This window comes from Falco naumanni, chromosome 1 (genome assembly GCF_017639655.2).
Source record: "Falco naumanni isolate bFalNau1 chromosome 1, bFalNau1.pat, whole genome shotgun sequence".
NCBI lineage: Eukaryota > Metazoa > Chordata > Aves > Falconiformes > Falconidae > Falco > Falco naumanni.
In genome coordinates, this window is record NC_054054.1 from 19,262,165 (window position 1) to 19,282,743 (window position 20,579).

The 20,579-nt window shown below is 37.5% G+C and overlaps 1 long non-coding RNA gene across 6 annotated transcripts in view; it reads right to left on the minus strand.

The window, feature by feature from the left end:
* Positions 1 to 18,771: 18,771 nt before the first annotated feature.
* The window catches only part of LOC121083379, a 56,361-nt gene continuing 54,553 nt past the window's right edge, over positions 18,772 to 20,579 (minus strand). For all 6 annotated transcript variants that reach the window (XR_005826341.1, XR_005826337.1, XR_005826334.1 and 3 more), the window contains one exon: positions 18,772 to 20,328. This is a non-coding gene — a long non-coding RNA (uncharacterized LOC121083379). The remainder of the gene's footprint in view (positions 20,329 to 20,579) is intronic.

Below are 20,579 nucleotides of genomic sequence, written 5' to 3' on the forward strand. Positions count from 1 at the left end.
GGGATCCTCTTTAAAGCAGATAGTATTAGCCATAACCGAGCCATTCTGCCAGCAAACCGAACCATTGCAGCATTCACTTTGGTGAACTGTATCTGACAGTTGACATCTCCAGCAGACCTATTTGTGTGTTTAAGGCCCAATCCATTCTGGGCTGCAGTTTTTCACGAGCCATGATGCATACACTGGATTGAAATATTTATATCCTTAAAGGATACACACTTTCTGCAAGCTCTTAGATATGCTATGACAAAGTAGCCAACCTAGATCGTAATGAGCAATACAACTAGTCACTATATACTATAGCAAGACATAACTTGCTGAAGATTCACTGTAGTCTTTTTTACAAAGTCTGTGCTCAGAAGTGTTCTAAATATTCCAAAACCACTGAAGTGATTTTATTCTCCTTTTTCTTTGAACAGTTGATCCCCAAAAATGAATTTAAATGGTAACTTTTATCTTTGGCCTGTTAAAACTTACTTTATAATTAGAATATATTGTAAACATCTCTGTCTCTCAGGAGAACAAAAATCTATTTAAAAAAAATCAACAAAATCAAGGATCAACATAAATTTTAGACATTGTTATTCTCAGCAGGATCCATCAGTAACTGAAAAAAGATGCAAACGTTACAATAACACATTAATTAGAATCTAACCTCTGCCTCTTTCTACTTCAAAAAAAGCCATGAGAAACAATATTGGATCTTATCACATCAGTTGCTAAACACTGAAACATAACAGGTTGGCTTCAAAAAATCAGTTTCTTCTTCCATCATTTCCTCCCTCACTGTAACTTCCCCACGGATTCCACTGTGGAATCTCAGTCCATCTCCTTTTACCAAAACACTCTGACAGAGCTTGACAAACAGAAAATTCTTTAGGAATAGGAGCCCGCAGTTAGCTTGATTATGATGACACATGTATTATACCCACAAAATTACTTAGCAATTGCCAGGTACGTTTTTTTCCATCCTTAAAAAAGTTACATGTTATATTGGATTTTTATAAATACAACAAAAGATGCATAATGATATTACAAAGAATGCTTTCACTATTTTACAGTTGAATGAGACTGCTATGATGTTTTATGCTACCAGCTTGAAACATAGCTCTATCTTGGGCCAAGAAGTACTGGTCTTATCCACACCAGGAAGGAAACCAATCACTGGCAGGATCCGGGGTTTTTTGTTGGGTAAATGAATATTCATTCAGCAAAAGACTGAAAATTAGCAAACTCCGGAAGTAATGCATAGTTTAAGTATCTCCTAATTTAAATAGTGAAATCTCCACAGGTATGTGGGCCTCCTGTAGAAGGTACATAACACATTGTTCTTTTGCCTCAGAATGCTACATACAGGTGTAGGACCAAAGTAGGGCTTTTCACTGACAATGGATTGTCCCAGTACAACTAATCCTCAAAATAACAAATAACTGCTGGTATCAGGTTATAATCCAGACCCACAAGACTGCACTAACTCAAATGCAAAATCCAAACTGAAAACCAAGATAATGTCAATCGCTGCCGATTTCAACCAGAAAGAGATGCTGAAAAAAACAGGTTTCTGAAGGCAAATTTTGCAGTGTGCCTTTCTGTTGCATGAAGCTAAACAAATAGTTGTCACAAATCCTTGCAAAATAAAATCCAAAATTTTAAACTGTAACAAATGTTGTTTATGAAGCTGATTAAAGAAAGGGTTACTGGAAAGTAGGTTTTGGTGGCACAAACTCCCTAACAGTGCAACACAACTTTTCACTGGGTGTGAAGCAGTTTTATCTGATCTTTTACAAAAATGATCAAGAAATGTTAACTTCACTTTGTGATATACGCAAAAACAGGTAAGACTTCAACCTATCAGAAAAAAGAACAACTATAAGCAATTAATATAACATCCCAGTGATTTGTAATGGCTTGATTCTGGAAACAAACACACTACTCCACCCACTGGGATTCAAGTAAGGAAAGCTGTAAACAATAAATAATGTTCTCGTCCCTTCAAAATAGAAGTTGATAAAATATACCAAAAGTTTAGAATTCTTAAAAGCTGTGATGACTAATAACTTAAAAAGATAAAATTTTTAGAAAGGTTTCTCTCAGTTACATTATGTATTTTGTGTCTTTGCCATGTTCCTCAGTTACATTTCTCAAGTTGGAGATCTTTGTTCTTGTTCTCTCCCTGTGAACACAGAGAAAGATCCTCACCATTCGCTTGCCTCCCAGAACTTGGGATGTAAGGACAAAGCGGCAGCCAGGATTAAGTTCCTGACAAAGCCCTGGGAGATGTGACATGAAAGCTTGAGCCTAATTTCCGAACAATCCTTTGGTTTGGGTCAAAGCACAGAACAATCCCCCCAGGTGCCTGAAAACTGGATTTGCAGTTTCTGTTCTGAATAATGAAGCAACGTACTTTCCCTGCTGCTAGGCAGCAAGAGGGTGGACAGATTGAATTAACTGGAAAATGGTAAAATAGAAACTGTTTTGAAACATCCTCCACTTTTATCCAGCACAGAACATAACAGTGGAAACAAGGCTGCAGTACTGGAAAACTGCTGCCAATCCTCAAGATTTTAGCCAGTCTCACATTATATGGTGGTGAGGAGGGTTAAGTTAATCCATTTAAAAACCAAAGCAATAAATAAATCATTATTATTACTTTACTTTCAGAGAAAAACTTAAAAATGTGATCTCTGATGGCTCAAAACCAGAAGGCAAAGAAAATATACCCTTTGAAGTGTGTGGCATTTTTTAAAGTCTTGAGTCATGATTTTTGAATGCTTGAAGTTGACAGTAATTTATTTAGTTCAGCATAAGAAATGGTAGAATAAATAGAAAACAATTGTTTCGCTCCTATCACATTACTTTTAAAGGTGTAAGTGGCAGACAGGCTTGCGTTCTGTCTTTACACATCAAAAAGTTTTTTCTCTCATAAGAACCAAAACTTTTAAATAAGTTTCCATCTGTAGAAGGGTGCAGAGATGTGTGCATTTCACAATTTGTACGCCAAATAAAAGCACTGTGATCTCACCTAGTGCTTCAATACCGTCATGGCTTTGGACAGGGCTGAGCAGAGTCTCTGCCTCTTTTCAAATCAAGCTCTTTTCCTCTGGCTGTCCCCATCTCACAGAGGAAGAAGGAACCTTATCCTCAGGGGACCCATCCCCAGGGCACAGGATGAAAATGCAAGGTGTCTCCGGGACTTACTCTGTTTCCCCAGCTCCTCTGGGAATGGTTGCCCTGCCCAGCACGTGGCCAGACCACCACTGATCCTGCAGTATTTTTCTGGGGCAAGATGGGTTGCTACCAGTGGTGGGTGGAAGGGGGAAGTGAGGTGGCATTTCCTTTGAACTTCTCTGCACCCACCTGTTTTGTAGAAAAGTCCAGAAATTATATACTCATTCTAATTGGATGGAGAAGATGTAGGGACAGTGTTGTAGGTGACTCAGGGTCAGAGAAGAGCAGGCAGCACAGAAGACTTATGACAGCAGTCAGAACAAGTGCCACGGCACCAAACCATCTGGGCAATGCATCTATTTAGGGCTGCTTTACTGCCTATCTGTAAATAGTCCATTTACTTGCATCATCTCCAGTCTTAGTCAAATTTCCGCAGAAGTGGTGAGCCCTATGACAGCTTTCCCTGAAGAAAGCAGTAGTGCCCTCTCTCAAAAAAAATGCCGATTTACCGATTCCTTCCTTTTTTTATAGAGCTATTGCCAAGTTATTGAGCTGATTTCACTTCTCTCCATTAGGCAAAGTATGGCCACAGGTACTCCTCTTCCCAAATGATACTAGGGTCTTTCTACTCCTGGGGGTACATGTTGAGACAGAATGGGGACAGAGAGAATGTCTCACCAATGAGACATTAAATCTTTTCCTTTCTTTCATTTACTATTCTAGAACATGGTTGCAAAACACCTGAAAGCTTCAACAAGCAGAATTAAAAGCATGTGGTTTAAAAACTATTCAAAGCCTACCTAGGCAACCTGATACACATTTTTAACTGGGACGCAATTATGCTCAAAAATGAACCTGAAAAAGGCCATTCCCGTTAGTACAACTGAGAGCAAGAGCTCTAACTTCCCGAATTATATCCACATCCATACAAAAGTAAAAAACTGGCAGCAGTTGTTTCTTATTGAGCTGGGGGACTTCAGGCAAACAACAGTTTTAACAGCATATTAATGACTGCAAAAATGCTTCCAGTTCATTGTCCTAAATACTAGAATGTTTCTGGTATTCTGAAGAAAAGGCTTTTTTTTTTTTTTTTTTTTGAGAAAAATGACCCTGTTTTCCTGCACACATAAACACATAATTCAGAAGTTGGGAGAATTCAGGGTGTTTTGTTTGGTTTGTTTCAATATAAAAAAAAGTCAAAATATACAGGAAATGCAATGTTGTTTTTTTCCTTATGAAATGCAACTTCACCAGCAGCTTCCAGAATCAGCTCGTAGTCAGGATACTCTTGAGCCACATCTATAACCTGTCACAAATGCATCTCCATTAGTGCTTCAGCTCATGTCAGCTGTACCCTCCCATACAAAGTGAAACTCTCAGGTGTTGCTGCTTACCGTATTTTGCTTCACCTTGCAGAGTAGACAAACTACAAGAACATTGATTCTTTCCAGATGAAATTAAACTGGAGGGTGCACTCCAGAGCAAATTGAATGCTCCCCAGCCACTAAGGGGCATTCAGTTCACAGGAAAAGCACTAGTCTGAAGAAAGCTTACCTGTAAAATATCAGCAGTGTCCCTCTGTGAATTTACACTTATTGAGTTGTATCATCTATTAATGTGGAAATAAGTCTATGAACTACACAGTCATTATTCAACTTGAAGACAGTCCTTTAGGTTCATTCCCAGCTGGAGAGCTGCTCTAGTACTAAAATCAGACATGCTTACCATGAGACAGAAGTACATACTGTGTTTAAAGAGCTGGGAAGAGAAGCCATGCTTGTACTTAACTGTATTATAGATAATAAATAGTTTTTAAGGGAAAAAAAAATTGTTCAAATTCTAACAGAAAGTAGCAATCTGAAATATCACTTTCTGAGTAGAAAAATAGCATTTCTGTGAGTATTTTTCATTGCAAATCAGTTAGAGGCTAGCTGGAAGGAGATATAACAGGCTCATGTTTTCTTTTGCAGCAGACACTGAGGTGACAATAAAAATGGTTAGAGGGCAGGTATTCTGAGCAGTCAACTGTCTTGCCAACTTCACTCACAAAGTATGAATTAGGGTGCTAAGAAAATCACAACTAGCTATTTCTTTGTAAGAACTGTAAATATTTTTTGCTTTTCATGTGGCTTCTGCTTTTCAGTCCTTAGGTAGCATTTGTTTAGCATTTTAAGCTTCTGTTTGCATGAGGCAGGACTCTTTATTCAGTGACTTATTTATTTAATAAATAAAAGTTGATATCATGTAATTAACCAGTTCTAGGAGGTGAAATTTTACAATACAAAAGCAAATAAAAAAATCAAGTACTGTCTGTAAGCCTCATTATACAGTCACAAACAGCAGCCACATGCTGCAGCAGCCCAAACCTGTCCAAGCAGAAATTTCTAAAGCATGAGTTGGATGCGTTGGTTTTAACAAAACCTTTCAACACCTATTCATTTCATTCTGAAATGAAATTTTTATATTAGAACCTTATATGGGGTGTTCATTATCAGGACAGATTCTAAAAAATAAAAAGGCAAGACATAGCTATCAAAAACCAGAATACTATCAACTGAATGGACAGTTCAGTTCACAACATATATATACTCATAAAATAAAAGTATAAAACTCTTCTAGCAATTATGTGTAAAGTTTTCATAAAGGTATGCAAAAGTAAAATATTCAGCAACTGGCTGCTCTGGTAGCTCACTCACAGTTTGGAAATATGCAGCTTAAATCTGCATTTGACATCTTTATGTAGAGCAGTAGAAATTCTAAAGACTGAGTGCACAGCCATGTCTTTTCCATCTTTTTGCAAAGAGCACCAGTGTTAAAAGCTACAACCAGTCAAAATTAAGTGTGATAAACACATCATTGGTTTTATTTGAAATTACTTGATTCCAGAAATTGGCACTTGATCTAACACAAATTGCTAGATCACAATATTCCCATGAATTGGGAAATCTCATCCTTCTCACATTCTGTTCAACAAACTCCAGGAAACCCTGAAAATCAAACATTTCCTAATTAATATAGAGAATCATTTTATTCCATAAGCAGGAAATGTGAGCTCAATAAAGGAGCATCACTGCAGGGTATTGCAGCAGTAGCACCCCAGGACTGCAACTGTAGCCTGAGTTGAGCGAGATTGGTCTTATAACTGAGCAAGAAACTGGGAGTGAATAAAAGACTGAAAGAAAAGAACCTGGAAACCTTTGAAGATAGGGCTGTGTGAATGAGCTTGTAAAAGATCAATCACAAGGACAGTGCAAAGAGTGACCCTGCTGAGGAAAAAGTATGATCTACAGTGTCTCTGTCCCAAACTCTTTTTCACACCTTCCTTCATACTTTTAGATTGCCCTTAGGAATTAAATTAGGTTTGTTTCATTCTGTAATCAGTACAATTTTTGTGCCCAAGAAATTTGTATCCTTTGAGTTTTTCACAATTCCAGTGAGGAAACTGCTTGAATGCATAGATACTTATAGTGACAAGTACCTATAGAAGTGGAAGAGTGTAAGAAGCGACATAATGTTGGTCTTCTAATAAGGAGCAGACTTTTGTCTAAGCGGAACCTGCTTTTTACCGGTTTCACCATGGGCATAACAGAGAGTTTAGCTACAGCGCTAGTGATGCAGCTCAAAGAAATATCCATGCCTCCATTATGACAGAGTCAAGCTAGTATTTTGAAGCCTTTAATGCCTGCATCCAAGATCTTCATTCTCAGGACACGGTACTAAACAACACCTATGCAGGAGCATGTGTCCCTGAGGTGGGCTCCATGAAAGGAGGCTGAGAAGTTGAGCTATCAGCACTCAGCATGCTGCTGCTGCCAGGGAATTCCTAGCATCCTAAGCCACATCCCCCATCATCAGTGGGCAGCAGAGATTGCTCTCCCCCCAGACAAAGTCCTGGAGGAACACATCCCTGGCAGGGGGCAGCAGCTGTTAGGGGGTATAACACGCCTGGGTCTGGAGTCTGGCTTCAAAGCAGGATCAAAAACTGGCTGTATACAAATAAGCTCTTACAATGGAAATGTGACAGAAAGTTGAAACTGAATTGTGCCTAACACACTTCTAACAGATACATCATCTGTGGCACCCAAAACAATGAAGGTAGGGCAGCTAAGACTGAAATCTCCATTTCCAGCCATGCTTTTCTCCTCTAAAGAGGTGACCTAGATTTAATTCTGGAGTATGGATTTTCCAAGAGAATAGAGTTCCCAAAAGGAAAAAAAGGCTCCCTGAAAATTGAGTAGCTGTGGTAATTCTGCATGCACATCCTAAGTACTAACGCAGTATCTTTTTAACTCATAACATTAGACTCACAAATGCAAGACACTACTGCTTCCTACTTCTCATCAAAATCATATTCTTATCATGCCTCAAATGCAGTTTGGAAAACAGACTCAATTTGAAAAACAGCAGTTTGGAAGGGACATTAAAAGTGGTGAGACCTTGTCACCATTCCACAGCTAAAGCAGCTCTAATACATATCAGTACTAACAGAAAAATGTTTCCAGGAAGATGCTGACATATTACTTTGGTTCAGATACTTTAGAGCTACCACAGTGTCAAAACTCATGGAATTTTGGAAGTATTTCTTAAATTCCTCAGAATACACCATCTGCACCTAAAAAGGAGAGGATTTCTTTGAGAAAACATAAGAAAGAAAATCTTCTGTGGCCTTGATGTCAACCTATGCTCAGTATAACAGAAGTTTGCATTCTTAAAAAGGCCATACAGGATGCTTTTGGCAACATTCTAAAGGAAAAAAAAAAAAAAAAAGAGTTCTGGTAAACATGTTTAGTAACTGTTCAATGGTCAGGAAAGTATTGAAAGAGGTGGGGCAGAATTAAAAGATTTAACTTTCCTGACAATTGTATTTATTATAAAAGTTGAACTCAATTTAAAGCCACTTAAAATTACTGTTTAAGGGTCCCAGGATATTACAAAAACGTTCTCTTACAAAGCCTGATGAGGTAGCTTCTACTGTTTGAATTGGCAAGAAAATAAACCGCACAACCCAGAGACAATTTATGTGAAGATTCTGTGTGTCTATTTCAGCTAAATTATTTTCTTACACTTTTTACTATGTTTAGCTTTCATATTAGATTTCTGACACCTACTCAAGCATTTTGCACCTGCTTCCCATATGGCCTTCCATTTTTCTAACTTCAGTTTCTTGTAAAACTTTATGGTGCTGTATGGAATATATGGAACTTGCTGCCTGTGTAGGTTGCAAGCAATTTCGTAGTGTTTTTTAGTTTTTTTAAATTGATTTTTGAAAATTATTAAAAGCGTTGTGAGTTCAGTATGTTTAATACCCTAACAATGGGGTTAATGAACTTCAGAGAACTGTGTCAGTCCTCTTTTGGCTGGTGCTACCAGATCAGGTGGGTTCTGCTTGTTCCTACCCAGGAGCACTGGATACCTCCCTGGATCAGAGCCAGGCTTTGAAAGGGCCGTAGGACTGTTTTGTTGTCTAAGTTTAGAATAAAGTCAAACCCCAGTAAACCAAAGCAGTTAGCTTGGGACAGGTCTTGTGTATGTTTACAAATACTGTTTCTTGATAAATCCCAAAGAGGAACTATATTTTTTGCCATGTATCTGGGGCAAGTGGTGTTAAGAAGTGCATAAACCAGACAGTTTGGTAAATCCTGTTCAGTTGTAAGGGAAAAGCTGCTGTATGTGAACGATGAAGTGGTATTACCAGAATTACTAACATACTTCACTTTCGAGCAGAGTAAAGAAGCAATTGCTGTCTTTGAAAGCAGCAAGGTGGAGCAGTCCACCAGAGGATACGTTCTGCCTGCTGTTTTACATACTTAAATGGGTGATGCAGAATTACAGTTGACCCAATAGCCAACATTAAAATTATTAGAAAAATCAGTTTAAATTATTTGTTAAAACAGTAAATTAAAATACATACCTTATAAAGCAACTAAATAATATTAAAAGCCAGGATAAAAGTATTCATATACAATTCATGAATTGCAAGGATTACAGCTTGTTAGAAATTTTGCTATAAACCATTTTTACTCTGTCAGAAATGCCAATGAAAAAAAATATGTTTTCTAGATAAAAGTGTTACTATGAGGGTACTCAAATTGAATTTCTGATTGGAGAGAAATATACACAGAGGGCAGGACACTTTTACGTGGCGTTGGAGGCCCAGGATTACTCCACTGCTCTAAGAAAGATCAAGTAGATGTATCTGGATTTCATAATGTAGGCAAGTGCCTCTAGCCATAGGTGATGAAAGTTACCTGGCTATGTATTCAAAGCTGTATCTTTCCACAAAGAGTTGAATAGCAACGGCAACAAATGTATGCTTCTAAATACAGTGGTTAAAATTCCATCCTGGAATGTGGGAAACTCTATTCCTTTTGCATAGAGTCATCCTACCTTCACCAGTTTTTCCTTCTAACAGCAGGCTGTCTCAGTCATTTTCGTTACCTTATTTAATGAGCTTAACTTCATCAAGAACTTCTCAGGTAGAGTAGAAAACTCATATAACATGTAAAGGACAGTCAGGTATTTGATCCTCACTATATTGCACATCTGGTGATGAATTCCCCAAGGTAAACTGTGACAGATATATTTTAAAATGGTCAGATTCAGGAAGGGATAACACCAGTAAGAAATTAAGAGTTGAGGAAAGCATGGCTACTTGCTGGACCCTGCCTAGCATTTGGAGGACTGACACTTCTCCATGTACATTACCAGTATGACACTGAATAGCCATGTATGACAGCACTGTCATCTTTAAGCATTTCAAAGCATATATTTCATGGATTTCTAAAACTGCAGAAATGTCAGATGACAGGATTTCTCAAACGCTATTCCATAATTAGCTATTTTCCTCCACCATCAGTGGAGGAGAATCAACACAACTGTATTACATGCCATCCTGCCACATATATACCTATCGACCTTATTCCATGCATACTGTTTCACTGAAATCCGTTTCAGGAGTGTTCAATGTCCTGGGCATCACCCTCGAGTTAACAAAACTGGAATACTTGGAAATGCATTCAGTTCATGAATTCTGGGATAATATGGTATCTATTGTCATCAGGTGCCAACTACAAATGTACAGATGGTGTAAAATTTTTTATAAAGTTGGGGTCTTTTTAGGCACTGCTTTATTCATTTAACTGATGCAAAACTAATTTCTTTTTTCTCTTGAATGTTTCTTTTATTTCATCCTGTAAAAGGCAGATAATGAGAACACTAAACCTACCAAAATTGAACAAGTATGTGAAAGAAAGAAAAAGAATAAAAAAATTAATTTCACAACAAACTATCCATCATTTCTGGACAATTTTCTCTCCTATGACTTAGAAATTTTTACTGGATTTTCTTTTAATTGAATACAGGCTTCGGTTTGTAATGCAGAGACATGTTTGTAAACTGACCGCTAGAGAGAGGCACTGGAAGCCTAGAAAAGTTTTAAGAGAAAATATTCAGATGAGTAGCCCTGAGTTTAATTTCAAAAGATAAAAAAAACTTGAATAACTTTTCAACCAACTCTTTTTGGGGGGTTATACAGCAGGGATTCAGCTGTTCCAAAACAAACTGAGAGGCACTTCCTAAACTCGCTGTATAAATGCTGGCTCATTCTTTAACAGGAGCAATACACCTACCCCTGCCCAGGTCTCCATGTACCAAGTCAGGCCTTCAGAAAGGGCCATTCTCAGATACTAGGTCATTTGTATAACGATGGGAGCAGATCAGTTTTTCCTTGGAGCATTTAACTTTCAAATTCAATTACTAGGGACATGTCTTGGAAGACAATGTGCTACTGCAAAGTTTCTGAGTAAGGACATGTTTCAATCCTTCTCTTTCACTTCTAGTGAGACCATTCATTGTAATCATTTCCAAAACAAGCTGGGGTGGGTGGCTAGGTGGGGGGTGTGTCCACAGAAGCCCACCTACCCATCAACCTTGCATGTTTCCAAAGCAACACAGTCCACCTTTTTGGTAGTAATCAGCCGCTTCCTTAGCCAAAATTATATAGTAATTGGAAAGAAAATGTTGAGTTTAAGAACAGTATTGCTGTTGCTGGGACAGGTAGCATCTTTGATAGATTAGCTGTCCTGCCCTCTGCTCTTTGAGCCTTTATGACTGCATATTTTCAACCTTTCTCTGTAATCATGAGTGAAACAGAGCTTGTTTGCTTGATTTTAAGGAAAGCTGAAATTCTCAATTAATCCATATTTAATAAAAAAATATGACATTATCAGCTAAAATTTGTATTAGCATAATATAACTTTCATGCTAAGCAAGTATTTCCCACATCTGTCAATTTGCCACATACCAAAATCTACAGAGTTTAAAAATATGTAATAGACCTGTAAGCTTTTTCTTTTTTTTTCTTTTTTTTTTTTGTGTGTGTATCTGTTTACACTTTGCTCCTCTTCATTTCTTCAACTATAGGACTCACGAACTGTCTTGAAGTTCCCCCTCATTCCATCACTTGACCATACCTACTCCTGCAACAACAAGGCCCAGGCTTGAAATCAGAGCCAAGTTTGTTTTCCTGATTCAGTTCCTCGGAGATTGTTACAGCACAAACAAACTAGTAGGCTGCAACAAGGCTTTTACCTTCATTAAGATTCTACTGTCCATGCTGTTTCTCCTTCCTCCAGAGACCAGGCCACACTGCTCCCACTCCTCCATCCAACCCCCTCTCCCACACTCCTCAGGGCTATTTAACTGTTTAGCTGAATGAGCTACAGCTGCACATCATCCAGGTCCATCAACCCACTGCCTTGAGGCAAGGCCACAGCTGCATGTTATCAGTGCTAACCAACCCACTGCCTCCATTCCTCTACATGAGATGACTAGGTATAAGGTATAGCTGGTGAATATGAATTAATTTCTCCAGTCTCCATCTACTACTGCTGGGATTCTGACAGCTTTTTCTACAAAAATAAGTTTGTGTACTTTGGAGAACGCATAATGCTCTGGGCCAATACATCTTCCTTCTCTCAGGCTTGGGAATCAGTGAAAAGATGATTTGTTCCAATCTAAATAGTAGAATTCAACTATCACAAACATCTACTTCAAGTCTGCTAAGTTTCTGATGAAGCTTTCAGATGGAATTTTTTTATGTCCAATGGAGCTGAAATAAGAAATTATGTTCCAGAAACAGAGTTGTTATTGAAATCAGTCTCCCCTTTCTGCATGAAAGTAGGGCAAGACAAGAAGCACAAGAGCCTTTATAATTTGTTGGTGTTAAAGACTTCTCTTGAGGCAGAGCTGGTGCAGCGCCAGGCATTAAAATTTCTTAGATCATGGGGAGAAGAAGTGCCAGGGATGCTGAAGTCAATAATAGAATAAAACTGAAAACGGAAGTGCAAAGCATTATCCCTAGCAATGTTTATATATTATGCTGGGGGGGGGAGGAAACAGACAATGGATAAAATACATAAGTAATTTTGGGATTAGAAACTGCAATCTGTGAGTACGTGCTGACAGTGAAATAACAGTTGTATTTCTGATATTCACTGTCATTTTCTTTTTATAATTGTTGTACCCTGTATGTGCAGGAAAAGTAATTCTCAGCATGCCTTCCTATAATCAGGCAGGTCTTTCTACCTCCTGGGAAAATGCTCTTACTACTAAGTAGTATGCAAAATGGCAAACAACCCCAGACTATCCAATTTGCAAAATAAAAGAGTTGACTGTTCCAGCAGAATAAGCAGTGGGATTGAGGTGAAAGCTCTCAGTCAGGTTTGGATACTGCTTTCATAGTGGCCAGTACATCATTAAGCCCTGAGCACCCTACCTATTTTTTTCAGCATCAACAAAGGGCTCATTCTGGTTGAGCAGACATCTGATGCTACTCAAAATGCCTAAGGATATTCCCTAGGGACTTCAACTGCCAATCCCAGACAATCAGGGAGTTGGGTACACAGAAGCTCTAGGTCATGTCTACTAGTTGGTCCTTAGATACCCTACAGCTAGCATAGCTTAGCACTGCTCAACTGGTTGGTCCTCACATCCCCCGGTTACCATGACTAACATGCAGGCAGCTAGCTGTGGTTTATGCGTTACATTTTTAAACATGCAGACACAGAAATGAGGTACTAAGTACTGAGGCTCAACACATCCAGCCCATTGTGTGGACCTCAAGTTTGGTACATAAGATATATCAGCGCTGAGGTGCCCTTAAAAGTGCTTTCAGTGATGCTCCAAGAACACGGGAGAAATTATGAACTTTAAATAACTTTGTTCCACATCTGCAAAAAACAGTTTACCAGTCAGTAAAAGACAACTAAGAATAACAGAAATAGACTGGTTTAAAATCTAAGAACAAATGTAATTAAAAACTCCCATAGTCTATCTCAATGCATCCAGGCTTAATTTTGAAATTTCCAAGTTGCCTGATTACTTCATTGGACTTATCATATTTTATGCAAAAGTCATAGAGAAGACCCTTTCCTGTCTAAGCTATTTTTCCCTTATCATAGGCAAAGAGAGAAATTATACAAAACTTCCAGGAAATTACATAGAAAACTTCAGTGCTCATTCAAACATTCAGTATCTAAATCAGAACACTTCAAGCACTTGCTTCTGAAAATTCAGAACTTTAAACTTCCTTTTGACTTAAATTACATTATTTGTGTGGTGCTACAGTGTAATGCTAGGGAAGTGAACTGGGCTAGCTAGGTGGACTAACCACAGTACAAAAAACCCCTGATATAGTAAGATGTTTCTTATCCAAAATTACAATGCAAACATAAGACAAAAGACTACAAGCAAAAGACAGAAGGTGCAATGTGACAATATTGTTCGTTCTGGTAATTAGTGTTCCTAGCACAACAGCTGCTTAAATTTGATCTAGCTTCTAGTTTCCCTTCCATCGTACTTCAATAATGTTATGAATATGTTCTTTTATTAGTAATATAAGCCTTATTTTTAAAATACCTTTCTGTAGATCAGTTGGAAGAAAAATGTCTAATATGGCCCCAACTTTAGTACTCCATAAACTTATTTTTTAATAAATGCATTTATCTTTCTTTTTATTTTGTCTCCTTTTGCATTCCCATCATAGGACAAAACTAAGCATTTTATTTTCCGTATCACTATAAAGAAAGCACTGATTCAGTTTTAGCACTGCTGAATCCATCAATGCACTTAGAAGAGATAACTGAAGGAGATAAAATCTCAAGCCATATATAGCTTGCTGTGATTTTCTTTCTAATGTTTTAAAAAACCTTCAGAAGATAAATTCATGTACTTAAATCAACTGTCAAGCCTGATTAGGACTGCAATCTCCTAGGAGAAAAGTGCTGCTTAAAGTAACACAATTCTATTTGTGACACTAAACAATCAAACAAGTGACAACCTAAGAAAAGCCCATGGGCCAAAAGGATATAAAAATGAAATTAAAATATTAACAAAAAATAAAGCTTAACATCTCTTCCATTTTTCAACAACTGCACAATTTAAATGCAAAGCCAGCTCTAGGAAAAAAAAAAAAAAAAGAAAGGAGCAAGTTAATTTCTCAATATGACACAAGTATTGCCAGGTTAGAGCTGGTGGGAGTATTACCAGGTGTAAAATTCTGACATAGTTTAGAATTTAAAAAAAAAAAAAAATCTTCTCAAAAGAAAGGACATTTTCTATATGAGTGCAATATTTTTTTCTACTCAAAATTATATCTGTTGCAAGGAAAACATTTTGAAGTAATAGGCTACAATGGATTTATAGAATATTATAGGTACACTCTCTCGAGCAGTCACCATCTTCACGTATTTATTTGTCTGGTGGTTCCTTTTTCATTTAAAATACACATACAGAGATGGAAAGAACAAAACTGAATAAATGAGCTCTGTGTATGAAAGCTGGTACTATGAAGGGATTTCTACCCCTCTCCGCTATGCTGTTTTTGACAACTTCTGCACTGAAAATTGGTTTTTAGCCCCCCTCCCAGACTCTTGGGCTGATCGTTCAAATTTTAATCATAAGCAACGACCTTTTCTTTTTCCAGAAGAATAATCGTATTCCTATGTTACTGGGAAGTTTTCTCTCTCTGTCAAGTAAACTTCCCCATCTCCCCCTAGACCCTATCTAGACTATCCTCTCTCTCCCACTCCCACTCAACTTGTTCTTTTACTGCTGTCAGGCTCTCTGATGTCTCAGGTTCTGATGTCTGCAAAATTCAGCTGCCTCCTTCTCTCCTTCACAACAGTAAAACTGTCTGGCCTCTAATTTTATCAGCCGGTTACCTTACCCAAATTAATATGAAGAACATGACCAAGCCTTGAGGAAAATCTGATCTGGAATGACCTCATCCACCCACATGATAGGCAGCAGGCATTTTAATATGCGGTGAACGGCTACAAAAGTAATGCTGATTCTGTGCTCCTCTTCTGCCTTGATTCTCGTCATATTGACTTCATGGAATTACTTGGCTCTGTAGGAAAATGTCCATATTTGAATGATAACTCCAAAGACAAGCATCTTGGCGGATATCTAAACATCATCGAATTTGTGACTCTGTATGGTTTCATGGAAAGCTACTTTCTTTTTTACAACGTTTGTACAAGTAGAGTACTGAAGATTTTGTACATGTTTTGTAAATACATAGTTTTTTACACATTACCTTTACAGGCAGACAAGTTCACAGGTACTTGGTTCATGACTGCATGAACTGCAGCTGTAAATGATATATAAATTCAGGTAACAATTTATGATTCTGGCATTAAATAATGCAGGTAGAAACAGTACTAACAAATGTAGTCAGTGAAACTTCTCCAAAAGTGCGTTGAGTAACTTAAACTCAAATTTACATATGTAGGGCTATTCTGGCTACAGTTCTGACATTGCAATTCCAGGCATCTGCTGCTTTGCAGAAAGATCTTTGCACATTATCTGCTGTAGACTGAAGTGACAGCATTAGTAATAAGACAACAAGAGTTTGTTGGGGACTTGCAAAGTTTGATTTGGCTCCCATGGCTCAATTTCTGATTGAGCCAGTTCTCCAACTGCTCAAGAGACTCCAGTCAAGATACTCTCCAGCTAACCATGCAGTTGCATCTCCTCTAACATCTGCTGCTTTGCACAGCCTGTATGTACCTTCTGCTAAGGCAGGTATGAAAATTACTATCCCTGAAATTCAGCATATTTTTCTGCAGTCATAAAGGTGTATCTAATAAAAGCACCTTTTTAGCAGTAGATGAAACCAGCAAAAAACCAAACCCTTAATGGTAGAGACTAAAATTTTATTTTCTAATTGGCTATTAAATGCTCGCTGAAAAACTGTGGATATTCCTTAACACCATTTTTAGTGCGTGCTTCATAGGAAAAATGACTTAACATCAAACGTATAGCAAATCATAGGAAGATGTGCAATGTGGAATAGTCTAAACATTTGCTGTCTTGAGAAAAGAAAGGAATAATTCTTAGATACTTCAAAATGTCATTGTACTGTTAATTCTAGTTCATTTCATATTTAAGGATTGAGCTTTTTTTCCTTAGCTCCTCAGAAAATTTTATTGGGTGTTTTGTGTTTTTTTTAAACATTCTTTGAATCTAATTTCAGCCACACCTCTTTTTTAGCAATTACTGGAATGTGGAATTGAAGGAAAATCCACTTCAGATCTCAGTGCAGACACAATTTTAAGTATTGAAGACTATGTGCTTTTCTTTTTCCAAAGTCTGATATGGTCTACTACGGAAATATTTAAATGATATGAATTTTACCTGAATAGGAAGAAAGGCAAATTAAATTCTGCAAATTTAAACTCAAGTTTTTTCTTTGCAAACAAAAATCAGAGAATTCCTCATGATACTGTAGCTGGGGATATAAGCAATCTAAGTACTAGGTCTCTGTGAAGATGGAATTTTAGCCTATAATTTCAGAGCTGAATTATTCCCTTGTGTTATTCTATATAGCAAGGTGATGAGTTTGTCTCTCATTCACATTAATTTCAGAGGAAGAGAGTTACTAATAAATATTGTATAAAAATATTTGAGACCTGAAAAGTGTATTTATCAAACAACCACTGATAATATCAAAATGTCATCATTTAAAAAACATATAAAACACATAAAATACCTGCTCTTTCCACAAGCTCACATGTGCTTACAGCCTGTAAAAGAGCTGTTATATTCACAATGTGGTACCTCATATTAATACACTTACTTGAAATCACTTTGCCTCTTAGCTTTGAAATTCAGTTACAGCATTTCTGAGTTACATACTTCATATTAATACACTTATTTAAAATTTGCCGCAGCTTTGAAATGTAAACAGTTACAGCATTTCTGAGTTACAGTCACAGCTCATATTTGTGGATTACATTTTGTCAGTGATATTTATATCTATGCTATCCTTAAACAATATCAGTTCAAAAGTAAAGAGCTAAGCGGACACCACAGTAAACCTTAATGATTAATGTCCACACAAAAAAAAAAAATCCAAACCTCAATGAGGTTCCTATTCCACGAAATATGAGGGGTCACTTATCTCTCAGTGACTTGTTTTTCAGCAGATGGTTCAGGACCACAATATTCTGAAAGGTGCTTCTCGCTGTAGTTCCAGACAAAATTTCCAAATTACATGGGCAAACATGATGGCACCTGCAGTGCTCCTTGCTCTTTTTCTTCTACAGTCAAGCAATAATTTAAAGATAGCAAGGTCTGCTCGACATCTCACTGTCAATACTTTCTAATAGTGCAGGGGCACTCACACAGTTATTCACATGCAAACTGTGAATCAGTGCAGCGTAACCAGCTAAGTTTAACCAGTCAGAGAAATTTATGGATCAGATAGATGAAGAGTTTTACCAAAGCCCATTTAGATCAGTGATTACAAGCAGCAAACCAAATAACCCATGCAGTGACCTTCTATGTGGTTATTCAGCAGATTAGACAAGACTATAGTCTCCCTGCTGGTCAATGGGTCTAGCTGTACATATCCAGGTGTCGTGAATGCAGAGGACAGTTCCCTCTGTGGGACAATAGGCACCGGTGGGTTTATGCTTGGACTGACACACATGCAAGCTTAACCTCAGAACTTCAGCTGAAATTTCACAGTAAGAATGAGGGTCATCCATAGACAATTTTGTTCTTCAGCCTTGTTCCTGGTTATTATAGTATTAATTACATGCATGAACACAAAATAGTTGCTCCCTGATTAATCTCGCAGTGTCCCAAGGTGTTATATACTTGCCCTTTGTTCAAATAAACAAATCTGTATCTTCAAAACAACTTTTAGATTTTTTTAAAGGCAACTCTGTCAGCAATGGTTTATCCAGTGTCAGACCCCACAAACAGAAAACAGCCTAATTTGAACAGAGGGCAAACTTAGGGCTGGGAAATTTCCTTCCTGACGGTAGCAGCTGATACTTCTCTTGCTGTGTGATCTCCCTGAAAATCCCTGAAATCCTCACTATTTTTGTTGCATTCAGTTCACATTTAGTACCTTGAGGACTTTACTTTTAAATGCAAGCTGATTGTCCGCTCAGGCTAGGCTAAGTATATGCTTAAATTTTATCCTGATGTTTTCACTTATGTTTATAAATAATGCCAAATTTAAATAAATAAGAGAGAAGGAGGTATAAATCTGTGAAATATAACAAGTTTAATCTTACAATATCTCATACACCATCTACAGTCAAATGTTCAAAGAGCAAGAGAAAGGAAGTTTTCTGTTCTCCTGTGTTCCTTTAGGGCCTTATCATTTGAAGATCTGGAAAATGAACCTTGCAGAATAGTAAGATCAGTTATTTTTACCTACAGCAATGAATCCACGGGTGAAGATGCAGGGTAGAGCACGTCCTTTCAGGCTCAGCTGGAACATCACTAGGTGAAGGGGAGTCCTCTCTAGCAGTATGGGGTCAGGTTGGAAGCAGTCTTTCGAGAGTACTGGCCTAAACTATTCACTGATCAAAACATCAGTTAGGAACCTTTCCCTTGTCCCATTCAATCAAGCAATATTCAGGCACCAGCGTGCAGCTCTAGCAGCTAAGGAAGAAGTGATAATAGGGGCAAATATCTTGCTACAAAAATTCCTCTGGTTATTTAACAAGCTTCAGTTTCCAGATCACAGATGTAAATTTTCAACTAAAATAGGAATTAAGTTAAATGAATGAGTACATATTCTCTCAACTGTGATGCCAACACCTTACTTCTGTTTCTATCTGTTTACAGCTCAGTACCTTTCAACTACACTAGTTGAAATGGCTTCTGGAGCTGAACTGTTTTTGCAGAATCAATCAGAGAATGAAAGAATCAACCTCATCAGTTTCTCAGACTGAACAACAAAAAAGTAAATCCCAGGTCAGGGAGAACGCTGCAACCAATCAATTTGTTTGAACGTAGCCAAGTACTTGGTAGTCTAGAAAACAGACTTCATAAATCAAGACTTTTCATTTAGGACAATTTTCTTTTGAATGCAATATTGTTTATATCTACAGGCACAGAAGCTAATACAGGCATCTCAGTGGTAGCTTGAAAAATTATGACAGTTCTAGAAGGTAATTATACTTATTTCTCCCTTTACAAAGTAATCAAAAATGTACAGATTGTACTTTGGAAGCTGTTGCATGCCACACTACCTAGACTAAAAGAGGCTTCTGCTGTTATGGAACTACTTAACCATTCATTTAAGGCAAATATTGATTGCAGAATGACTGCTTGGTTTTTAGCTTTGTTTTGTAACTGAGTATTCAGTCAACAATTATGTACAGTGAATTATGAAATATTACATGAAAGAATGAAACCTAAGGACTGAGTGCAGCATGAAGTTACGCTTACCTTTAATTTTAAGTTGAGGTTAGCTAATGTTGACTAAATGTCTGCATTACCCTGAATCAGGATGCCTTATTAAACTCTTACCATGGGTGTACTGAAGAGTTTTCTGAGAAATATCACATACGCGGTTTTGGATCACTACTTAGTACAAGGTATATCTTCAAACTGAGGTTTCCATGTTTTGGAATAATATGAATAACTAACTATAGCAGGAAGCCAGGATAAGAAATAAATCCAAGTAGTTGTGTTACCTCTTCTTCAGTTTGCTTCTTAATTATATGAACAGCTTTTCTTACCTTCTTACCTCTCCTTTAGCAGAAATTCCAAGACGATCCTCTGGAGGAAACTTGTGAAGGATGGAATATGTTCCAGTTGTCCTCACCTATGACAGTCACCGGATAAGCCACCCTGTCAGATATCATAAAGTCAATGAATCTTAAGATACCAGTATGGGCATTATTAGAACAATAGTTACTTCAGGCTATTTTAAAGAAAACCTTGTGGTGAGTCACAAATATGCTAATTCTTACATGGTCAGTTTCATGAAAACAGAAGCCAAAGAGCTCACAACGGAAAACAAAGTTGTTTTCATTTTAACAATTATAATACAACCACTGCAGAATTAGTTCTGCTCTTTCCATGGTTTTATGTGTACGCAT